Source organism: Colobus angolensis, unplaced genomic scaffold, assembly GCF_000951035.1.
Source record: "Colobus angolensis palliatus isolate OR3802 unplaced genomic scaffold, Cang.pa_1.0 Scaffold2, whole genome shotgun sequence".
NCBI classification, from domain to species: domain Eukaryota; kingdom Metazoa; phylum Chordata; class Mammalia; order Primates; family Cercopithecidae; genus Colobus; species Colobus angolensis.
Window position 1 is genome coordinate 20,624,289 of NW_012115154.1, and position 6,553 is coordinate 20,630,841.

A 6,553-nucleotide genomic window follows, 5' to 3' on the forward strand; every position below is an offset into this window, starting at 1 on the left:
TTTCATTGCTTGAGTAAATTAATCGTCTCCTGGTACCTGGTGTGCAGCCATTGATTAGGCAAACACCTTTTTCTCCATTCCTGTCCATAAGGCCCACCAGAAGCAATTCGCCTTCAGCCGGCAAGGCCAGCAATATACCTTCACTGTCATACCTCAGGGGTATATCCACGCTTGGCTTTGTGTCATAATCTTGTTTTCAGAGGTGTTTTTTTTTTTTTTTTAAGTTTTTCTGACTGTAAGTTTATTCAATGCTAAATAATCCTCTCCAATTTTACTGAGGTGGCTGAGCACGTCCACGACAAAATCCGCCTCTGAACTGGAATTTGACTGCTGACCCAGACCCAGCCTTGTCTTTCTTGTGGGCGCCAGGGGGCACGGCGCTCCGTCTGTAGGTATCTCTGTTGGCCTCCCCTCTTGTAAGTCTTGCAGGTCACTTAACCTCCAGACCTTTAGGCCGAGGCCTGCCAGTGTCTGGACGGCTGTGGTGCAGGGTAGCAGGCACACTCTCCGGGGTCAGATGGAGGCAATCACAGAGATACTGGATACCCTCATTGGTAAAGGTACCAGTAGAAATGCCTCTGGGCAAATTGTTCCTTCACGTAGCCTCGGGATTTGAGAGACTGCATGGCCTTCATGACGTGAAGATTAGGCACACCCCTGTCCGCCAGCTCCGGGTCTTACGCATGTGGCCATCCTTCTTGGCAACCATGACTCCCTCCTTAAAAAAGAGGTCACAAATGGCAATCCGGTTGTCAGGCAGCAGTACGGAATCGTGCAGCTGTACCTTAAGGTGTGCAGGGAAGGCCTGGAGGAGTAAATCCCTGCTTCTTGACAGGCGCAGACCCCAAACCGAAGGGCTCAGGCCTTCCCACCCTCATTTCCTGCCACTCCTCCCTCAAACTAGAACTCCAGGGCCAGGCAAGGAGGCAGTCGGGGGAGTCCTGTCCCCAGGGAAAAAGCGTGTCAGCGGGATGCCGGCTCCCTAGTCTTGTCTGGCTGGTCTCTGCCACGCACTGGCGTCATCCTGCCCTCCTCCCTCAGACAGTCTTCGCCTACCAGCAACTTTCTACCCGGTAAAACAAGCCTCCAGCCCCTGTCGCTGCTCAGAAATGGGCGTGTGGGGAGTAGGAGAGAGGCCCTTGCCGGCACCTTGGGGAGGAGCAGTCGCTGAGGCAGCAGGATGGCCCGGATGGGGGCGGATGGAAATCCAGCTCCACTGTTTGCAGAGGTCTGGATCGCTGTTCTCTTTCGCAAGATGTCACCTGTCCACTAGATGGATGACATTGTGCTGACTGGACCCAGGAGTGAGATGTAGCAAACACTGGACTCATTGGTGAGACATTTGAGTGCCAGAGCATGGGAAATCAATCTGACTAAAATTCAGGGACCGCCTACCGCAGTGAAATGTCTAGGGGTCCAGTGGTGTGGGGCCTGTCCAGACACTGCTTGTAGGGTGAAGGTTAAGTTCTGCATTTGGTCCCTCCTTCTGCCAAGAAAGGGCATGACACCCAGCGGGCCTGTTTGGATTTGGAGACAACACATTCCTCCTTTGGGTGTGTTACTCCGGCCCGCTTATTAAGTGATCCAAAAGGCCACCAGTTTTGACTGGGGTCCAGAACAGGAGGCTCTGCAGCAGGTCCAGGCTGCTGGAGGCAGGCACCATTGGATCTGCCACTTGGGCCATATGACCCAGCAGAGGCAGTGGTGCTTGAGGTGTCAGTGGCAGATAGGGATGCTGTTTGGAGTCTTTGGCAGGCAGGCATGAGCCACCGTGCCAGGTGCGGGCCCAGACTTTAAATAGTTGTTTTTTCAAAAGTAATTTTCACCAGTTATAGTTGTTTCATTAGAAAGAGGGTCTGCAGATCTTCTCACCACCTTATTCCAGAAATCGTCTCAATGGATTGGATTTATTTTTCAATCTCGTGTTCTGTGTAAGACAAATTGTATCTTATAATATTTGGAAGTTATCTAATGTCAGTGAGGCCAACTTCCCAATCCATGAAGACATACCTAAACATCCTAGGCACAAAATCCTTTCATTTCTGCTGGTGACAGAATGACTCATGACCTCTGGCCAGGCGCAGTGGCTCAGCCTGTAATCCCAACACTTTGGGAGGCTGAGGCGGGTGGATCACCTGAGGGAAGGAGTTTGAGACAGGCCTGACCAACATGGTGAAACCCTGTCTCTACGAAAAATACAAAATTAGCTGGGCATGGTGGTGCATGCCTGTAATCCTAGCTACTTGGAAGGCTGAGGCAGGAGAATCTTTTGAACCCAGGAGGCGGAGGTTGCAGTCAGCTGAAATCGTGCCATTTCACGCCAGCCTGGGCAACAAGAGTAAAACTCTGTCTCAGAAAAACAAACAAACAAACAAACAAAAAAGATTCATGACTTCCTATGCAGGCAACTGATTTTTTTGGGGGGACAGAATCTCGGCTCTGTCACCCAGGCTGGAGTGCAGTAGTGCGATCTCGGCTCACTGCAACTCTGCAACCTCTGCTTCCCAGATTCAAGCAAGTCTCGTGCCTCAGTCTCCCGAGTAGCTGGGACTACAGGCGCATGCCACCATACCTGGCATTTTTTTTTTTTTTTGAGATGGAGTCTTGCTCTGTCGCCAGGCTGGACTGCACTAGTGCCATCTTGGCTCACTGCATCCTCCACCTCCCTGGTTCAAGCGATTTTTCTGCCTCAGCCTCCCGAGTAGCTGGGACTACAGGCACACACCACCATGCCCAGCTAATTTTATGTTTTTAGTAGAAACGGGGTTTCACCATGGTGTCCAGGATGGTCTCGATCTCTTGACATCGTGATCTGCCTGCCTCGGCCTCCCAAAGTGCTGGGATTACAGGCATGAGCCATCATGCCCTAATTTTTTTTTTTTTTTTTGGATTTTTAGTAGAGACGGGGTTTTGTCATATTGTCCAGGCTGGTCTTGAACTCCTGACCTCAAGTGATCTGCCCACCACATCCTCCCAAAGTGCTGTGATTACAGGCATGAGTCACTGCGCTCGGCCCCGGGCAACAGATTTGATCTTAGGTAGTTTGAATTGTTAAGAGTTCATTTTGACCTGAACTATGCCTCCAATTAATAACAGTTTGAAAGTATATAAGTTATCTAATCCATATTGTATTAAACAATTTGTCAAATATTTGAGGCCAGGCATCAATTCTCCCTTTATTATTTTCTTTTTAAAGTTAGTTAACCTTCAGCTTTTCTTCAAATGAGGAAGTTTCTGAACCTCTAAACACCCTGGTCACCTCTCCTTGAATGTGTCTCTTAAAATCAGCCTTAAATAAAATGCAAAAATCTAAATGTCATTTGGATAATTCAGTTTATGGGGTTATTATTTTCAGTATAGATGTATAGAAAGTAAATAAATGGATGGATGGATAGAGTAATGACATAGATGGACAAATGATTAGATGATTAGATGAATACCTTCCAAAAATATATTTACTCAAACTGCAGAAGACAAAATAGTATATTTTGATAGTATATATAGCTATATATTGACATATAGTATATATTATATATACTTTGATAGTATATATTTGATAGTATATATAGATATATATTTGGTATATAGTATATATTGTATATGTACTTTGATAGTATATATATTTGATAGTACATATAGTATACATACTTGATAGTATATATATTTAATAGTATATAAAGATGTAACATCCACTGTCTATTTAGAGCTGGGATGTGAGGAACTCCACTCCCCTACAAATCTCACTTCACACAGGATCAAGCCCTTCAAATGCTTCTGGGTGAGTGAAATTTGCTTCTCGTTTACTTCAGAAATAGTAAATACACGAGGTGAGTCTGAGAGGAGCCAAGAGGGCAGAATCTGGCTGCAGTGTCCACCCTGCACTGACACTGGAAATGTAGTGAAGTAGCCTCTTTGGGTGTGTGCTTCTGGAAATTGTCTCAGTAACAGAACTCAGAATGGCCACTTGGGTAGAACCAACACAGGCCATGTGTTGGCAAACAATGCTTACGTCTAGCCCAGAAGTTTGTGTCCAGTCAGAGTGAACCGCTGCTACAGACTAGATGTTTGTGACCACCTCCAAATTTGAATGTTAAATCCTAAGTCCTAATGTTATAGTATTTGGAGGTGGGGGCGTTGGGAGGTGATTAGGTCACGAGGGTGGAGCCCTCCTGAATGCAATTTGTTTTTTTGAGACGGAGTCTCACTCTGTAGCCCAGGCTGGAGTGCAGTGGCATGATCTCGGCTCACCTCAACTTCCACCTCCCGAGTTCAAGTGATTCTCCTGCCTCAGCCTCCTGAGTAGCTGGGATTACAGGTACATGCCACCAAGTCCGGATAATTTTCATATTTTTAGTAGAGGCGGAGTTTCACCATGTTGGTCAGGCTGGTCTCAAACTCTGGACCTCGTGATTCACCCACCTCGGCCTCCCAAAGTTCTGGGATTACAGGCGTGAGCCACCGCGCCTGGCCACTGGTGCCTTTTTAAGGAGAACCCAGAGAACAGCCTTGCCCCTTCCACCATGTGAGGTTACAATGAGAAGGCTCCATCTGCGGACCAGGAAGCAGGCCCGCGCCAGATATCCAACCTGCCAGTTCCTTGATCTTGGACTTCCCAGGCTCCAGAACTGCGAGAAACACATTTCTGTTGTTTATAAGCTACCTAGTTTATGGCATTTTGCTGTAATAGCCCAAATAGACTAAGACAACCACCAAGTTCTTCTGGGAGGGAGGGTCCTAGACCAAAACAGATCTATTTTTGATTTTTTTTTTTTTCTCGAAACGGAGTTTTGCTCTTTTTGCCCAGGCTGGAGTGCAGTGGCACGATCTCAGCTCACTGCAACCTCTGCCTCCTGGATTCAAGTGATTCTCCTGCCTCAGCCTCCCGAGTAGCTGGTATTACAGGCATGCGCCACCACGCCCAGCTAATTTGTATTTTTGGTAGAGATGGGGTTTCTCCATGTTGGTCAGGCTGGTCTGGAAATCCTGACCTCAGGTGATCCGCCCGCCTCGGCCTCCCAAAGTGCTGGGATTACAGGCATGAACCACCGCGTCTGGCCCTGTATTTTTTATTTTAACTCAACTCATTTGTTTATGTTCTTGGATAGAGAGCATAATCTCTGAATCTCAGATTGTCAAATATTGAAAGAGGACACTGTTCTCAGAAGGTTGCTTGGTGCTGGGAGGGGTAGATTACAAAATAATGCATATGTAGTATCTTGCAAGTGTTTACATCACAAATCATCCTTAACTACACATAGTAGTAACTGGAGAGAAGTGGAGCCATGGAAGATACATATGAAACTAGGAGAAGCTTTGTCTTGGACAATGAATATTTGGAAGGTGGAAGCTTGTGAATGGCCCTGAAGTGGAAAGACCTTGAAGTTATCTCTTCCTTGCCTGTGGCATGTCCAAAGCGAACCTATTTTAGAGGAAGACCAAATTTTGTTTCCTAGATTGCCACTTTCATAGGGGGGAACAGTGACAAAGGAAGAAGGATTAGAGAGCCAGCAAAAATGTGACACTCTAAAATGGGTGTATTGTCTAACACATCCTCCAAGGTTATCTCAGGCTTTCTTTTTCTTTTTCCTTAATTTTTTGTTTTTTTGGTATCTCAGGCTTTTTTTTTACTTGAATTATTTAATAACTTTATAAATTGTAAAAAAAAAAAAAAAAAAGTAGAAATACAAATAACTTGTCCAGAGAAATGGAAATGAACGTTTTTGGTGGTGGAGATGCAATTGATTATTGCCTTTGTACTGACCACTTTTGCACTGTTAGGAAATTTATTTCTGCATTCTTGACTGCCTGTATATGTGTGTTATTTTGACTTCTCTTTGAACCAGTTATAACATCTTATTGGTTCCCTCATGAAGCCGTGAGTTTAGTAAAATCTTTGACATGTGTTTATTTTATGTATATTTCTATGAGTGTCCCAGTTTTATCCTTTAGATAATTATTATTGAAATAGTTCTCAGGCTGGGAGCAGTGGCTCACACCTATAATCCCAGCAGGCGAGCTGGGATTTGGGAGGCCAAGGCAGGTAGACTGCTTGAGCTCAGGAGTTTGAGATCAGTCTGGATAACATGGCAAAACCCTGTCTCTACAGAAAATTTAAAAATTAGCCTGGCATGGTAGTGCATGACTGTGGTCCCAGCTACTTGGGAGGCTGAGTTGGGAAGATCACTTGAGCCCAGGAGGCAGAGGATGCAGTGAGCTGAGCTTAGGCCACTGCGCTCCAGCCCAGATAATATAGATAACAGAGCAAGACTCTGTTTAAAAAATAATAATAATTAGGCCAGGCGTGGTGGCTTATGCCTGTAATCCCAGCATTTTGGGAGGCTGAGGCAGGCGGATCACCTGAGGTCAGGAGTTTGAGACCAGCCTGACCAACATGGTAAAACCCTGTCTCTACTGAAAATAAAAAATTAGCTGGGTGTGGTGGCAGGTACCTGTAGTCTCAGCTACTCGGGAGGCTGAGGCAGGAGAATTGCTTGAACCCAGGAGGCGGAGGTTGTCAAGATCACACCATCGCACTTCAGCCTGGGTGACAGAC

At 46.1% G+C, this 6,553-nt stretch overlaps 1 pseudogene; it reads right to left on the reverse strand.

The window, feature by feature from the left end:
- Nucleotides 1-271: 271 nt before the first annotated feature.
- LOC105511468 overlaps nt 272-6,553 on the reverse strand; it is an 8,609-nt pseudogene continuing 2,327 nt past the window's right edge.